Source organism: Oncorhynchus nerka, linkage group LG16 (genome assembly GCF_034236695.1).
Source record: "Oncorhynchus nerka isolate Pitt River linkage group LG16, Oner_Uvic_2.0, whole genome shotgun sequence".
In the NCBI taxonomy this organism is placed as follows: domain Eukaryota; kingdom Metazoa; phylum Chordata; class Actinopteri; order Salmoniformes; family Salmonidae; genus Oncorhynchus; species Oncorhynchus nerka.
Window position 1 is genome coordinate 16,808,751 of NC_088411.1, and position 18,895 is coordinate 16,827,645.

General features: G+C 41.7%; 1 protein-coding gene across 2 annotated transcripts in view; it reads left to right on the plus strand.

Moving 5' to 3' along the window:
* The window catches only part of LOC115144110 (urotensin-2 receptor), an 83,821-nt gene that overhangs the window by 13,254 nt on the left and 51,672 nt on the right, over positions 1-18,895 (plus strand). The gene's annotated exons all lie outside the window — the stretch shown is intronic.

Sequence of the window (18,895 nt, forward strand, 5' to 3'; positions counted from 1 at the left end):
TTGTTGATGTTGGTGTGCTGTACCTTTTTTTCTCCACACATAGTGTTGTGTGTTCCTTGCAAACAACTCAACTGTAGATTCATCTGTCCACAGAATATTTTGCCAGTAGCGCTGTGGAACATCCAGGTGCTCTTTTGCAAACCTCAGATGTTTTGGACAGCAGTGGCTTCTTCCGTGGTGTACTCCCATGAACACCATTCTTGTTTAGTGTTTTACATATCATAAACTCATCAACAGAGATGTTAGCATGTTCCAGAGATTTCTACAAGTCTTTAGCTGACACTCTAGGATTCTTCTTAACCTCATTGAGCATTCTGCGCTGTGCTCTTGCAGTCATCTTTCCTTATGGCTACTCCTAGGGAGAGTAGCAACAGTGCTGAACTTCCTCCATTTATAGACAATTTGCCTTACCGTGGACTGATGAAAATCAAAACTTTGAGAGATACTTTTGTAACCCTTTCCAGCTTTATGAAAGTCAACCATTCTTAATCTTAGGTCTTCTGAGATCTCTTTTGTTCGAGGCATGGTTCACATCAGGCAATGCTTCTTGTGAATAGTCAACTTACATTTTGTGAGTGTTTTTTTATAGGGCTAGGCATCTCTAACCAACATTTCTGATCTTGTCTCATTGATTGGACTCCAGGTTATTTTAATGTAGTTTGGGTGTTTTTTTAGTTTAAGACTGTACCATATGCATATGAATGGATGAGAGCGCTTCCTACTGCCTGAGCTATGTTGCTGATGTAAATTGAGAAGAGTGTAGGGCCTAGGATCGAGCCTTGGGGTACTCCCTTGGTTGACAGGAAGTGGATGAGACATCTTATGTTCTGGCTTTACATACTGCACTCTATGAGAGTATGTTAGCAAACCAGGCCAAACACCCATCAGAGACACCAATACTCCTTAGTCCACCCACCAGAATGAAATGGTCTACCATATCAAAAGCTTTGGCCAAGTCAATAACAGCACAACATTGCTTAGAATAAAGGGCAGTGGTGATGTCATTTAGGACCTTTAAGGTTGCAGTGACACATCCATAACCTGAGGGGAAACCAGATTGCATATCAGAGAGATTACTTTAGACATCAATAAAGCCAGTCAGTTGCTTATTGACAAGTTTTTCCAACACTTTTGATAAACAGAGAAAGATATATATTGGCCTATAACAGTTAGGATCCGCTTGATCTCCCCTTTTAAATAAAGGATGCACCGTGGATGCCTTCCAAGCACTGGGAACATCCCCAGAGAGGAAATATGGGTTAAAAGGGTGAGAGATCGCCTTGGCAATGATACAGTGGATCAGTGGATCCCCAATTCAGGAAGCTAGTTGTATGTTGCAAGTCATGACTTCACAGGAGAGCCATTTGAACATTTATTTTTATTTTTATCAAAATGCCTTTTTTTGGGGCAGAAATGCCTTCTCAAACATATGAACTTTCATGTGCCTTAATAACAAACTTGTATGCCATCTGCAAATACGAATAAAACTGTTAAATTACGAGCCGTGTTGGTTAAGCCACAGAAAAAGTGAGCAACCTTCCCACTAGCCATGATTGTCTGAGATAATGAGTGGGCTGGACATGCTGAGAGAGGAGAGAGGATTGGTCTGCCATATAGAGGGCTTCTGTCTATTTGAGCTGGTCAGTCTGTGTTGGTAATCCTGTCGACCGCGGCTTTTTAAAATGCATTGTGTCGTGGAGCTGCATAAGTGTTGCTCTCCACTTTCTGGAGGATCAAGTTTTGAAATCAATGGAATTAGAGTATGATAGCTAAAGAGAATGAGAAAACACCTGTCTCCGGATTACATCTTCTAAGTAAGGGCAACCGTGGCATGGCATTCGTGACAGGGAGATGCGTCCATCATGCATATTGATGTATATAGGAAAGATAATCTAAAGTTAGCTAGCTACATTTTCAGATATTACACGTTTCAATTTTTACAGAAAGTGGTTTCATTTCAAGCTCAAGTGTACTGTTAGCTAGCTAGCCGTTTGCTCTGGGATATGACATGATTTGGCACTGTGTTCATTGTTGTTTAACTAGCTAATGTTAGCTGGCTGGCTCGTTAGCTAACGTTACATGACGTGTGTGATCTTAAACGTTGTTTGCCTAGCTAGGTTCATTGTTTACCTAGCTAGATAGCTACATGTCTTTAGCTAAAGTGTACTGTTAGCTAGCTAGCTAACATTAGCTGGCTGGCTCCATAGCTGACGTTATTATTCGTATCGTCAGAGCCATTTGCTTTTCTAGTTAGAGCCTAATGTTAGCTATCTAACATTGAACCTAATTCACAGCATATTCATGCAGGGTAGTAACGACATGATTTGGCACTGTGTTCATTGTTGTTTAACTAGCTAAAGTTAGCTGGCTGGCTTGTTAGCTAACATTACGTGATATGTGTTAGCATTTTGTTAACTTAGCTTTTGTTTACCTAGCTAGCTAGCTACATGTCTTAAGCTAAAGTGTACAACACCCGTTGAATATGGCCAGTGTCAGTAAATGTCTGCAAAAAAACCAGCAGAGCTGGTTTGGCTGTTTTCATGTTATCCATACGTAAACAAATCATCGGCCAGAGCGTCAAGTGTGCGTTCTGAACGCTCAGAGAGCGAAACGAGATGGATGAGGCTTAAGCTTAAGAGGGCGTGAACCATGCTGAATGGGTGTAGACAAAGCAGAGCTCTTCACTAAATACCAAAACATTCAAAAGCGATTTTCTCAAAAGTGAGTTTACAAGTTGATCAACTTTCAATTACTTTCCCATTGTTCCTCAAATGCAGTGTATGATATACCATTTTGTAGCTCTGAGTCTCTACTTTTACATTTTTCTAATGTAAAAAACACAAATTTTGCTACATAAGACCGAATCCAGGTGGTGAGTCACATTTTACTGTCAGCCATTGTTGCTATTGATGCTAATTTGACCATCAGAGGGCATCTTTGAGGGCGCTTTATGAAGCTTGTTGGTGCTTGCTTACTTTTCCAAATAATCCTACAGAGGTCCATGCAGGCCAGACGTTTTGATTGCTATACCCTATCTGAAAGAGCATATTCCAGCATTTTTAATTAACCTAGTTTTACCAAACAACACAATGTTTTACTGATGGCCTCTCTTTCAGCGCAAACGGTGCTGAAATACTTGACCACATGCGGGCTATTGCTTCAAATCCTATTATAACAATTGGATGACTTTGGGTGTTTCAGAAAGCAACAATGTGATGTGTTCAATTGAATTAGCCTACTTTATTCCAATATTTTTGTCATTCAGTGATATTCATTCCCTTAGAAATTTGTCATGGGGCTCCCGAGTGGCGCAGCGGTCTAAGGCACTGAGTCTCAGTGCTAGAGGCATCACTACAGACCCTGGTTCGATTTCAGGCTGTATCACCACTGGCTGTGATTGGGCGTCCCATAGGGCGGTGAGCAATTGTCCCACCATCGTCTGGATTTGGCCGGGGTGGGCCATCATTGTAAATAATAATTTGTTCTTAACTTCACTAGGTTAGGGGGCAGCATTTGGAAGTTTGGATGAAAAGCGTGCCCAAAGTAAACTGCCTGCTACTCAGGCCCAGAAGCTAGAATATGTATTTAATTTGGATAGAAAACACTCAATTTTCCAAAACTGTTCAAATAATGTCTGTGAGTTTAACAGAACTGATTTGGCAGGGGAAAACCTGAGAAAAATCCATCCAGGAAGTAGGATTTTTTTATTTTGTAGTTTTCTATTGAATGCCTTTACAGTATCCATTGACTTAGGACTCAAATTGCACTTCCCATGCCTTCTACTAGATGTCAACAGTCTTTAGAAATTGTTTCAGGCTTGTTTTCTGAAAAATGAGGGAGTAAGACCAGTCTGAATGACTGAACCCTACAGTGTCATAGAGCTTTTTCAGGCGTCCGACCCGAGAGCGAGCCTTTCTTGTTTACCTTTTACATTGACGATGTTATTGTCCGGTTGAAATATTATCGATTATTTAGGCTAAAAACAATCTTATGTATGATTATAAAAATATTTTGACATGTTTATACAAACTTTACGGATACTATTTGGATTTTTTGTCTGCCTGTTGGGACTGCGTTTGAGCCTGTGGATTACTGAAGAAAACGCGCAAACAAAACGTTTTTTGGATATAAAGAGACTTTATCGAACAAAACAAACATTTATTGAGTAAATGAATGTCTTCTGAGTGCAACCATATGAAGATTGTCAAAGGTAAGTGATTAATCGTATCTCTATTTCTGACTTGTTTAACACTTCTACTTGGCTGGTTACTGTTTGTAATGATTTGTCTGCTGGGCGATGTTCTCAGATCATCGCATGGTATGCTTTCGACGTAAAGCCTTTTTGAAATCTGACACTGTGGTTGGATTAACAAGACGTTGATCTTTAAACCTATGTACAACACTTGTATGTTTTATGAATTTTTAGAATGAGTATTTCTGTTTTTGAACTTGGCGCTCTGCATGGATGTTGGCCAGGTGGGACCTCCCACGTACCCTAGTGAGGTTAACGGACTTGCCTAGTTAAATAAAGGTTAAATAAAATGAAAATCCAGATGTAGTTAGAAAACAGTGTATGTGGTGGGTTATGCAAAGTGATGGGTGAAGTGACAGGTTGTAAAGGAGTACGTAACTGTCTGCAGGGAAGTCAGGGGCAGGAGAGCAGACATGGTTAGCAAACGGAGCCCTTTATTGAGGCGAACAAAACACGGCACTCAGAAAGCTAAACACACACGGGTTACAATAACCCGGTGCAAACCAGCCTGGAGTACACATACATTTACATATAACAATTCCACACACAGACATGGTGGGAAACAGAGGGTTATATGCAAGATGAGTAATGAGGGAATGCAAACCAGGTGTGCCGGAAAACAAGAAAAAACAAATGGAAAATGAAAGGTGGATTGGCGATGGCTAGAAGACCGGTGACGTCGACCGCCGACGTGCCTCACAAACATCCATTAATAAATGTAAAGTCCCTGAACTCTATAAGTGTCTACTGTATTGCTGATAGCCCATCAAGGCTGGATGGCTTCTTTTGTGTTCCAATTTATTGGAAAGGTTTCTAAAACATTTACACCTGGCCAACAGCATTGTTGCGTACTTACAGAACAGTGCATATTCACTCCATTCTCAGCCTGACTCTCTGCCACCAGAAGCTTCTTTCTATTGTTGTTATCTACTCGATAACATTCCACAAGTACATTTAATAAATAAAACACATACATTAATTAACTTAGGTCTGGAAAATATGTTACTTATTTTTTTATTTTTTTATTTCACCTTTATTTAACCAGGTAGGCCAGTTGAGAACAAGTTCTCATTTACAGCTGCGACCTGGCCAAGATAAAGCAAAGCAGTGCGACACAAACAACAACACAGAGTTACAAATGGAATAAATAAACGTACAGTCAATAGCACAATAGAAAAAAGTCTATATACAGTGTGTGCAAATGAAGTAAGATTAGGGAGGTAAAGCAATAAATAGGCCGTAGTGGCGAAGTAATTAGAATTTAGCATTAACACTGGAGTGATAGATGTACAGAATATGAATGTGCAAGTCGAGATACTGGGGTGCAAAGAAGCAAAAAAAAAAAAAACAATATGGGGATGAGGTAGTTGCATGGGCTGTTTACAGATGGGCTATGTACAGGTGCAATGATCTGTGAGCTGCTCTGACAGCTGATGCTTAAAGTTAGTGAGGGAGATATGAGTCTCCAGCTCCAGTGATTTTTGCAATTCGTTCCAGTCATTGGCAGCAGAGAACTGGAAGGAAAAGCGGCCAAACAAGGAATTGACTTTGGGGGTAACCAGTGAAATATACCTGCTGGACCGCGTGCTACAGGTGGGTGCTGCTATGGTGACCAGTGAGCTGAGATAAGGCGGGGCTTTACCTAGCAAAGACTTATAGATACCCTGGAGCCAGTGATTGACTGCATCCAACTTGCTGAGTAGAATGTTGTTGACTATTTTGTAAATGACATCGCAGAAGTCAAGGATTGGTAGGATAGTCTGTTTTACGAGGGTATGTTTGGCAGCATGAGTGAAGGATGCTTTGTTGTGAAATAGGAAGTAGATTTCATTTTGGATTGGAGATGCTTAGTGTGAGTCTGGAAGGAGAGTTTACAGTCTAACCAGACACCTAGGTATTTGTAGTTGTCCACATATTCTAAGTCAGAACCGTCCAGAGTAGTGATGCTGGATGGGTGGGGAGGTGAGGGCAGCGAACGGTTGAAGAGCATGCATTTAGTTTTACTTTACTAGTTTTACTTTTTGCATTTAAGAGCAGTTGGAGGCCACGGAAGGAGACTTGTATGGCATTGAAGCTCGTCTGGAGGTTAGTTAACACAGTGTCCAAAGAAGGGCCAGAACTACAGTATATAGAATGGTGTCGTCTGTGTAGAGGTGGATCAAAGAATCACCAGCAGCAAGAGCGACATCATTGATTGATATATACTTTTTTTGTGTGCATGCGGTACAGACGAAGAGCAATTCTTACACTATTGTTCTAAATTCAATCACCTTTTTCTTCTTCATTCTCCTCATTCCGTTCATTCAAATGAAATTGTAACACATTTAGTCTCCAGCGCAACAACTCCAAATCGCTTTTGCATGAAGGGATAACTTGAAACAACATGATAATGGTTCACTAAATAATCGAAAGGAAAAATTTGACTATTTAGTCTAGTGGATAGTGGAAAGTATTTTTGGCATATCATGTGAAATAGGTGAAATGTTGCATGACAAACAGGTGCTGTTAGATTACAATATCATTTTTCTGCCCGTTTGGAAGAGTGTAAACAACACTAAATAAATTAGAAGTAATACCAGCGAGTCTGGTCTAATGAAACAAAATTGTAAAGCTTTTAATATAGCATGACAAATTTCTTTATCCAACATTTCGAGGCTTGGTGATCACAGAATCAGTAGGATATTAAACAAACACTCAAATAGACAACAGAAGCAGGACCCCAAGCGTAGGGCTGAGTGACTCACTAATTCCTGGCTTTCGTTCAAAACAAGTTATATTATAATGCAGGGTTACAGACACATTCTTTCTGATTGTCTTCACCATATACAGTTTCTCTCCTCTTGCTACAATATATATTTGTAAGGGTCGATGCATTTTTTTTGTTAGGGCAAATCAGATCTGTGATATTGATTTATAAATGTACAACTTTAGAGGACTTAAGCCTCGAATGTATTGCAAGTTTGCCACTTTACAATAGGACTCAACTCTGACCGCAGCATCTATCGGTCATCTAAACTTGTGGCACAAATTGGGGGATTTTTATCACACCTAGCCAGGCTGTTAGACTATCCTTTTGTAAATTAATGGAGGTGTGAATGTTGAAATTAATGTATTATTTTGTTGGGTAAAGGGTCTCAGCAAATGACATTTGATTACCAGGTTCAGGTTATAATAATCTTTCTGGGAATTGTATAAGGTCCAAAAGTTATGGACGGTGTTACAAATGTGGCTGTCAGAAGTATTACAATGGCAATTAACTTTGAATTCGTCTGTCTGCATATTTCAAGACATGACATATAAGGATGCAATGAGATACCCTATTGGTTGGATGATACTTTTCTCATCAGTCACCTCAAAAAAAGTGTATACTTAAAAACTGAAAATCAATCCAAATTCAGCTTTATCATCCAAATGTTGAAAGTGCGTGGGTGATGGAGAGAAACAAAATTATGCAGTTTGAGGCCTCGTGCCCTGTGTAGCTCAGTATGTAGAGAGCATGGTTGTTACGAATCCCTTTTGGCCCGACAGTCTAGGGGGGATGGTAATGAGACCGTAACATAACTCATGCAAATTATTATTGTGACAAAGTAAAAGTGTGAACGAAATAACCACGACAACAGAAATCTACCGTCAAACTCCAGGTTTATTTATAAAAACACACGGTAATGGGGGGAGCAGGAAAAGGGGCTGAGCTGGAACCAAGGAAAGAAACCATAAATATACAAAAACACACCCCTAAACTAGACTAGCCTACTTTAACAACAGCTAACTAACTAACCAAAAATACAGTGGGTGGTCCGCCCAGTTCTAACTAGTGTATTTAACAAAGTTCACCTACGGGTAGTGTATGCCCATGGGCGACTTGTCTTGGTTTCCCCCTTTTCCCACCAGCAACAAACAAACACCATAACCAAAAACCATACTCACAGGTGATGACAAAATGCTATGGAGGTGCTTAAACAAAAGAGAGGTTAAGACACAAAGCGAGAGTGAAACACAGAGACCTACAGACATGGCATTTACAGAGAGATTGAGCTAGAGATTGAGCTCTAGAACAAACAAATGATGGGGTTTTTAAACCATGGGGAAGGAACTGTGATAGGATAGGAAGTAGGAGGTGTGTCTTCTGATTGATGATTGATTGTTGACTGATTGGGGAGTGATGGTGTTCACCTGTGAGGGGAGAAGGAGAGAAAAGAAACACACACACAGGATACACACACACACACACAGCATAACTGTATCCGTAACACTCCCACCCTTAAAAGAGCAACCCTAGGGGTTGCGACTACAGTATTTCAATGAAAACTCACAACAAAGCAAAAACCTTGCAAAACATACAGAAATCATTTTCACACACGAGACAAAGCATCTGCCAACACATTATCAGAACCCTTTTTGTGGCGGATCTCCAAATTATAATTTTGTACAATCAGCGCCCAACGCATAAGGCGCTGGTTCTGGTTGTACATTCGGTGGAGAAAAACTAAGGGGTTATGGTCAGTATATACAATCACGGGTAGGGCACTGGAACCAATATATACTTCAAAGTATTGCAGAGCCAACAACAAAGCAAGAGCTTCTTGTTCTATTGTCGCATAGTTTGTTTGACATTTATTAAATTTACGTGAAAGATAACAAACGGGATGATCCACTCCACTCTTGTCCTGCTGCAGTAGAACAGCACCAGCACCTCTGGCACTAGCATCTACCTCAAGTTTGAACGGTTGTTCAAAATCTGGAGCAGCAAGTACAGGTGTACTACATAAGAGTGCTTTCGCTGATTCAAAAGCTCTCTTACAATCAGGGGACCACACAAATGGTCTAGCTGGACTAAGCAAATCGGTCAATGGAGCAACTACCGCAGAGAAATTTTTACAGAAGCTACGGTAGTAGTCAACCATCCCTAAAAAGCGGCGTAGCTCTCGTCTGGTGGTAGGTGCAGGGAATGCAGTTATAGCCAAGACCTTGGCACCAACAGGGCGCACCTGTCCATGGCCAACCTCTTTACCGAGATAGGTAACAGTAGCCTTCCCAAACTCGCACTTTGCCAAGTTCAGGGTTAGAGAAGCAGCTGCCAACTGTTCACATACTACCCTTAGCGAGTCAACATGATCTGACCACTCAGACGAATAAATCACTAGGTCATCAAGGTATGCACTACAATTAGGAACGCCAGCTAATACGGAGTTAACCAGTTGTTGGAAAGTGGCTGGTGCATTTCGTATCCCAAAAGCCATGACTGAGTACTGTAGGAAGTTGTCTGGGGTCACAAAGGCAGAAATCTCAGAAGCACGTGAAGTTAACGGAACCTGCCAGTAACCTTTTAAGAGGTCTAACTTAGTTACATACTTAGCAGCACCAATAGTGTCGATACAGTCGTCCAGTCGGGGTAACGGGAACGAATCTGGCATTGTGACAGAATTTACCTTTCGATAATCCGTACATAACCTGGACGTACCATCAGGTTTAGGAACCAAAATGCAAGGAGAACTCCAAGGGCTTGAACTTGGCTTAGCCAGGTCATTCTCCAACAAATATCTCACCTCATCCCTCATTATCTTCCTCTTGGAAGCGTTGATACGATATGGGTGTTGCTTGATAGGTGTAGCATTTCCAACATTAATGTCATGTTCCAACACATTTGTGCGAGTAGGAACGTCATTAAAGAGACATGGAAAACTGTGTAGTAGCCTCACAATATCATTGGCCTGTCCATCCGTTAAATGAACCAGACCGGATTGGATAGACAGCAACATTTCTGAGCTGAGTATTGCGCAACTCCAAGCCATCAACATCATCAATATGACAGTCCACTATCATAGCAGTAGTAGCAGAGGAGACAGCAGTACCTTCCTCTGTTTTTGAACTCTCTAACTGTGTGATGGGTCGGGTGTGGTAAGCTTTCAACATGTTAATGTGACACACACGAGATTGGCGTTGTCTATCAGGAGTTTGAAGCACATAGTCAGTTTCACTTATTTTCTTTTCAATTAAATAAGGACCCGAGAAACGAGCTGACAGTGAAGATCCTGGAACAGGTAATAACACCAGTACTTGGTCACCTGGCTGTAGTGGACGAGAAACAGCCTCTTTATCATAGTGTCTTTTCATGCTCCTCTGTGAGGAAGACAGAGCTTCCTTTGCGAGAGCACAAGCTTGGTGTAGGCGCTCACGAAAGCGACAAACGTAGTCCAACACATTCTCATCTCTGGTACACAACTCTTGGGACAAGAACTGTTCTTTAAGGACTTTCATTGGTCCTCTCACTGTGTGACCAAACACCAGTTCAGCCGGGCTGAAACCTAGGGACTCCTGCACAGTTTCACGAGCAGCAAACAAAACTAGAGGAACTCCCTCATCCCAATCTTTCTCAGATTCCAAACAATATTTACGTAGCATAGACTTCAGTGTCTCATGCCATCTTTCAAGTGCACCCTGAGACTCTGGGTGATAGGCGCTTGACACACGGTGCGCAATTGACAAGGATTTTAACACCTGCCTGAAGAGCTTGGATAGGAAATTGGTACCTTGATCGCTTTGTACCACCCTAGGTAACCCGAATGTCGTGAAGAATTTTATTAAGGCTTTACTCACTACCGGGGCTGTAATCCTTCTCAGAGGAATGGCCTCGGGGTATCTTGTAGCCATACACATTATCGTTAACAAAAACTGGTTACCCGATTTTGTCTTCGGTAACGGTCCGACACAATCAACCACCACATGCTCGAATGGTTCACCTATGACAGGTATGGGACAAAGAGGAGCGGGAGGAATAACCTGATTTGGTTTTCCTGTTATCTGACATGTGTAGCATGACCGACAGAACTGAGTTACATCTTGTTTTAAACCCGGCCAAAAGAAATGTCGAAGGATCCGATCATAAGTTTTTGTGATTCCTAAATGACCAGACCACTGGTGATCATGAGCAAGGGATAACACATTTTGTCGAAAGGCTGTAGGAATCACTATTTGGTAAACAGCATTCCAATCTCCATCCGCGTCAACATGGGATTTCCATTTACGCATGAGGAGATTACCATCAATGAAGTAAGCCACGTTCTTCTTCTTCACATCTTCCAATGAGACAACACTAGAAAAACATTTAGCAAGCTTGTTGTCAACCTTTTGGTTAGCAATCAGCTGCTCACGAGTGACTGGTAACTGTATTGCATCAGCAATAAGTTCAACGTTCTTTGATTCTTTCCTGGGCTGTTTGTCAGAGGTGATCAGCTTCTCAGAGGTATCACACAATCCATCTTCTTGATTAACCTCTTTGAACAGAACAGTGTTCGACAAATCTATCATGTCACCCTCTTGTAGTGCCTGAGCACGAGTGACAGCACAAGCGGGGAACACATGTGGATAACTCTGTGCCAGCTCATTCGAGAGAGAGTGGTCACTTTTATCCAATACTTCCAATACGGGTACTACCTTTCCTCCGGCAATATCGTTACCCATTATAAAGGTCACACCTTTCACTGGCAACATAGGGCGTACCCCCACTCTGAATATTCCACTGATTAACTCAGAGTGTACTTTCACAAAGTGCAATGGCACTGGGACAAAACCCATTTCAATACCCTGCACTAACACACTGGAACCACAATATGTATCGTCAGATAAGGGCAACACATCAGACAATATAAACGACTGCGCCGCACCAGTATCTCTAAGGATTTTAACCGGTCGCTGAGACGCTTCGTCATTCGTTAGGGACACAAACCCCTCGAAAATGAATGGTTCATAACTGCGGTCGGGGACTGAGACTTTCAAACTACAGTTACCCTGAGGCACCTGAGTGATGGTGTTCACCTGTGAGGGGAGAAGGAGAGAAAAGAAACACACACACAGGATACACACACACACAGGATAACTGTATCCGTAACAATGGTGCTTACAAGGCCAGGGTTGTGGGTTCAATTCGCAAAGGGTAGCAGTATGAAAAGGGTATGAAAAGAGTATGAAAATGAATGCATTTTAAGTAGTAAGTAGCTCTGGATAAGAGTATCTACTAAATGACTAAAATGTATATGTTATGTGGCAGAGAGTGAGGTGTGGGTCTGGGAAGGTGTGATGTAGTTGTCATTTGTATGTGCATGTTTTGTGTTACAATTTTACAAAGAAAGGACAAATGACAAGCTTGCAACACACATCTGATTATTCATTATGAAGAAGATGTATTTGATTTATTTTGTTTCCATTTTTCATTGTAACCACAATGTCACAGATAATTGAACATACCCGGGGCGGCAGGGTAGCCTAGTGGTTAGAGCGTTGGACTAGTAACCGAAAGGTTGCAAGTTCAAATCCCCGAGCTGACAAGGTACAAAATCTGTCGTGCTGCCCTGAATGAACAGGCAGCCCCTGAATGAACAGGCAGCCCCTGAATGAACAGGCAGCCCCTGAATGAACAGGCAGCCCCTGAATGAACAGGCAGCCCCTGAATGAACAGGCAGCCCCTGAATGAACAGGCAGCCCCTGAATGAACAGGCAGCCCCTGAACAGGCAGCCCCTGAACAGGCAGTTAACCTACTGTTCCTAGGCCGTCATTGAAAATAAGAATTTGTTCTTAACTTGCCTGTAAAAAATAAATATACACAGAAACACACACACAACATGAGCAGATTAACCTGGTCAAAGCATTTCTTTAATGTAATGATTTATTTTGATCCAAAGCCACGAATGACTGAGTCACTCAGCTTTATGCTGACAAATATAGCTTTATGCTGCAAAATAACCTATTAAATAGGCCATGTCAAAACGAATGTATTAAATTGCCTAAATTAACTAGTACATTTCATAAATAAAATAAATAAAGTAAGTAACTCAGGTCTTCAAATTATGGGCAACTTTTTCCCCTCCCTATCCTCGCTGGACTCTCTTTCATTCAGTGTCTTCTTCACAACAGCAAAGAATGTTTCAGAAACTCACACTGTGTTAAATAAAGCCAGGTTGTTATTTATGATTATTTATTTATGTTTTTAGAGGGAGAGAAACCAAAAGCCCACCGTGCCTATTTTTCGAAAACGTCAGTCCACATGTTATGTATAATTCCGTCATTGTATTTACCCAAGCTCTATCTCAACATCCACCAGCTATTTCTGTTGTTGTTGCCTGATGCAGGACACTAGTGCCAGAGAAGAGAGACTCTCAGACTGAAACATGCACACCTCCATTCATTTACCAAAGGATAGTCTAATAGCTCACCTAGGTGTGAAAAATCCCAACATTTTAGCACCGTTTAGACTACTGACAGATCAGTGTTCTAACTCCCCCTTATGATAGTGTGGTGCGGGGACAGAATTACGCAGTTTACCACCATATGCCACAAACTGTTGCGGTATAAGCTCTAAACTTGATGAACCACTGTTGTAGGAGAAACCTTAAAGAAGGAAGGATCTAAACCATCCGACGCAGATGTTTTTTTGAGGTCAAGTTTAAGGAGCTCCTCTAGTACCTTAGACTCAGCAACAGACTGCAGGGAGAAGCTGTGTAACGGGGCAGGGGGGAAAAGAGGGAAGTGCATCAGGGATAATCGCATTAGAAGGGCTGGGAGATGAGGAAGTGTTGAACGGGCAAGGAGGCATGACTAAGTCAAATAGGAATACAGACTTAATGAAGTGGGGATTAAAGACCTCAGCCATGTGGTTCTTGTCAGCTAACAACCACATCATCAACATTAAGGGACATAGGCAGCTGTGAGGAGGAGGGTTTATTCTCCAGGTCTTTCACCGTTTTCGAGAACTTCTTGGGTTTAGACCCACAGAGAGAGAACGGCTCCTTAAATTAACTAACTTTGGCATTACGCACTTATTTGCACTTATTTTCATTTGCCTGAACTTCAGCCAGTCAGTGTTTGTGTGGCAAGCCTTTCGCCAAATGGTGTTATTGAGGTTGATTAACTGCCAGATCACGGTAAAACCAGGCACTGAACCTGTTTATAATTCACATTTTCTTTATGGAGGTGTGCTTGTTAAAAAATACCACTGAAAATATAAAAAAAGAGTTTCCTAGCATCTTCAACAGAATGTATCAAGCTGATTCTATACCAAATCACAGAGGCCAGGTCATGAATGAAAGCTTGCTCATTAAAGTTGTTAGCAATTGATGTTATCCTTCAATAACACAAACTCCAAAGCAAATCAGGGGGAGAAAAATTGGTTTATTTGAGAAGGACAAATCAAGATGTTATGCTGGGAGGTAGATGTTCAGTCTCCCCTGTCCTCAGCTTTTCTCCACCAAACAAAGGAACAGGATGTCATTTATAACCCCCCCAATCTAGCCTGATGTTGACCAAACAGAAGTCCTTGCAGTACAACTTGGCCAATGGCCAAATAACAAGTATCCTGCTCCCTACTAGCACACGTAGCTCTGAGTTCAGGAGTGACATTCCACAGATTCTAAACAGCTGTTGAACTGAGACCCAACTCCTATTTACAATTCCCTATTGACCATTAGTACTCTAGTTTTTAGTCTTCTCATCCTCTGCGTTGTGTATTTATCTTCAAAATATTCTTATAAAGTTTTTAAGGAAGCATCTATGACAAATCAGGACAGGTCGTTTAACTGAGCAGCCATTACGAACACAGTCCGTAAAACAGTGATCACTAAGGTCATTACAGAAAGCATCAGACTGATACCTGTCAGGATTATTTGTGAGGATAGCATCAGAGAGTAGCCTTTTCTAGGTGTTTGCTGTCATACCTTGTGGGATTGGTAATACTCTGAGAGAGATTTAGGGAGTCTCATTGTTTTAAGAATTGGTCAGGTGGTTTAACACTAGATCCGCCTGGCCTTTCAGCATATAAGTACCCGCTAGCGGACCTTACCGGGCATCCTCTTCAGCATATGCATCAGATGCATATCAACCTGCAAGGAGCGCAAACATGGTTAATCAATAAATGCTTGAAAAATAGTGCATTAACTATTGTAAATGATTAATTGCATGAAGAAATATTCATGGAACTATATCAATAAAAAAAGAGTCAAGGATATGTTTTGTCTAATTTTAGGCCTATAGTCTATTTTTATTTCCCATACAATTTAAACAATACACATCACGCGCTGATCTGTTTCACCTGTCCCTGTGATTGTCTCCACTCCATCCAGGTGTCGCTTATTTTCTCCAGTGTATTTATCCCCGTGTTTCCTGTGTCTCAGTGCCAGTTCTTCTTGTATGTTTTTCAAGTCAACCAGCATTTTTCCTGTTTTCCTGCTTTTTCTAGCCCTCCCGGTTTTGACCCTTGCCTGTTTCTGGACTCTGCACCTGCCTGCCTGACCTTTCTGCCTGCCTTGACCTTTCAAACTGTCTGTAATGAGTGCATACTGGCGGCAGAGAAGTCAGAGAAGTCAGGCGCAGGAGTGCAAAGACTGCTTTACCACGGTGCAGTTTAATATTAAAAATCATCGTGAACAAAAAACAATAAATATATACAATGGGTCAAAAACACTTCACATGCCAGACATAACGTGCACAAACACTTACAAGAAACAATTCCGGACAAGGACATGGGGGAAACAGAGGGTTAAATACACAATATGGAATTATGGAATTGGAACCAGGTGTGTGGGAAGAGAAGACAAAAGAAATGGAAAATGAAATGTGGATCGGCGACGCCGACCACCGAAACGCTGCCCGAACAAGGGGAGGGACCGACTTCGGTGGAAGTCGTGACACTGTCTGCCACTATATACCTCCTGGACTCTGAACTAGTTTTGACCTTTTGCCTGTCCACAACCATTTTCTTGCCTACTCCTTTTGGATTAATAAACATTGTAAGACTCCAACCATCTGCCTTCTGTGTCTGCATCTGGGTCTCGCCTTGTGTCATGATAATTACAGTGTAATCCATTTGATTAGTAATAGAGTTATAGTAATTAATATAGTCCAGCTACAGCTTCTTTTGACAAATTAGAAATTCAAAAAATTATACCAATAATAATATGGTGCCTCTCGAGTCACACACTGCATCGCAGTGCTGAGGGATCAATTCTTTCTGGGGTTTGATCCCAGGCTGTGAAACAGCCGGCTGTGACCGGGAGTCCTTTGGGGAGTTGCACAATTGTCCCAGTGTCGTCCGGGTTAGGGGAGGGTTTGGCCGGGGGGCTTTCCTTGGCTCATTGCGCTCTAGCGACTCCTTGCGGCAGATCGGGTGCCTGCAAGCTGACGTTAGTCGTCAGTTGAACGGTGTTTCCTCTGACACATTGGTGCGGCTGGCTTCCGAGTTAAGCGAGCAGGTATTAAGAAGCAGCGCAGCTTGGCGGGTCATGTTTCAGAGGATGCATGACTCAACCTTTGCTTCTCACGAGCCTATTGTGTAGTTGCAGTGATGAGACAAGATCGTAACTACCAGTTGGATATCACAAAATTGGGGAGAAAAAGGGGGTAAAAAATAAATGATATAAAAAAATATTAATATAACCAGCTAGGTGCTCAGGTGAAATTATTTGCTGTATTCCTAAACAAAAGCACCAGTGCATGAACAATTGTAAAGAATTAATTGCATGAAGAAATATTAGTAGAAAAATATTAATGACAAGAAATAAAAACAGTCATTTGTTGATTGAAATGCTCATGTACCCGTGCTTTTAGTCTTGAATCAATATGCTTCGGGTCCAGAGTGAGCACTGATCTTCGGGGCTTTGTGTGAGCAAGCCCTACAAACAGATCAGTTGCACTGCACACAGTTTTCATGGGCATTGTTTTGTGTGCACCTGCAGTCTTGACATTGTGTCTTATTTTTCCCCGAGTGGGAGCTGTGGTGTTTGGGAAAGAGGGATAGCAGGACCTGCGGCCTGCTTTGTGGCTGTAGCTTCTTTCTTGGCGTTCATGTGGTTCTCACGAAGCTCACATGCTAGACCCATGGGATGCATGGAGCTGAGGATGCAAACACTTTCTTTTACATCTTGTCACCGTGAGTGTTTACTGCTCTCCATCACTGATGTGGAGTTTCTGGTATGTTTTGCGCGTGTCACGTCTTGACCTTAGTTCCTTATTTATGTCTCTGTTTTAGTTTGGTCAGGGCGTGAGTTGGGTTGGGCATTCTATGTTTTGTAGTCTAGGTTTTGTATTTCTATGTGTTTGGCCTGGTATGGTTCCCAATCAGATGCAGCTGGCAATTGTTGTCTCTGATTGAGAACCATACTTAGGTAGCCTGTTCCCACCTGTGTTTGTGGGTAGTTGTTTTCTTTCTCTGTACCAGACAGAACTGTTTCGTGTTGGTCTAGTTTTGTTATTTTGATCATAGTGTTCTGAGTTCAAATAAATATACATCATGAACATGTACCACGCTGCACTTTGGTCCTCTTCACCCACGACAGCCGATACAGCGCGGAGGAGAGCAGCTCCCGCCATTGTTTGTTCACTGTTCGGAGCAGGCTAGTCTTCTTTGCAAACAACTTGTCTACCAGGGAAATTGATGTGACCACGGGCAACTTCTTCACATCTCTGCCTTTGCCCATGTAAGGCTCCCAGATTCTCAAAAACCACAGTCTCAGACAGTCGCTCACCCACTGGCCTGGTTCAATCTTTTCCCAAATATGGAAAGCCATTGAGCAGGTACTTGGTTTCGATATCACATGCACCATTATGTGTTTCTATCTGGTTTCTAGCTCCCATTCAGCCATTGACGACAGATTAACATATTTACAATTTTAAAGTTTATTATGTTACTCGTTTTTGCTTATAGTAGGCAGAGCAATGCTGCCGGGCGAGTGTTCATGTGCTGAATGCATGGACAGCACAGATATTCTTGGAAAAAGTGCAATTTGAAAAAAGAGCTGCACCTCTTGAAATCTGAGAGCTATTTGGCAGAATATGTTCAATCAAATACTATATAGAAATCACAATGTTTTACCTGCATGTGACTGAAGGAAGATTTGATAAAGCGATGCTCCTTTCCCTGCATCTGTCAATTACCAGATGCGCCCATCTCTTCATGGACAATTTGACAACTGATAGGCCTAATATTGTCACTCATCAGATTGTCTAGGCTAACTCGTTTTTCCTAGATATAGCTATTACAACTTCCTATGAGAATATGCTTAAGGTGAGGTAGATGAACCTGAACCATATTACTTTCACGTCATCTGACATTAAATCCTTTCTCAGCCAGGAATATGACTCTGAACAGACATGGCAACACCTGCTACATTTGCATTTATGTCTTTCCTATATATTCTATAAACATGTAAGCAGAAGCTACTTCTTCATCATCAAATCAAGTATCTAAGTGTGTTTCAGAGATGGCAAGAAAATTTATGTTTTCTGATGTTAATAAGTTGTCAATTTCATTATTTCAATTGTGTGCTGTCAAAGCTAAAATACCACTTCTGCAGGATTAACAATTCAACTCGCCCCTGCCTACCCAATCCTCATTAATCCCTACAGATCTGATAGATGCTGCTCTGCCTTATCACTGAGCTGGTCTACAGCTAGGGACTGTCCTTAGGCTATCCCCGTAGTTGAGTGCCTATGCTCCCTGAATCGTATAAACTCGACGCCTTCACAGGATCGCCCGGGACAGAGTTTCAACCTTGGCACACCATGAGAGGGTCGTCCTGCTCTGGCTTTAGCCTAGAGACACTCCTCACTAAGAGTCCTACCAATGCACTCAGTAACTATTGTTAGGTATCAGGTTA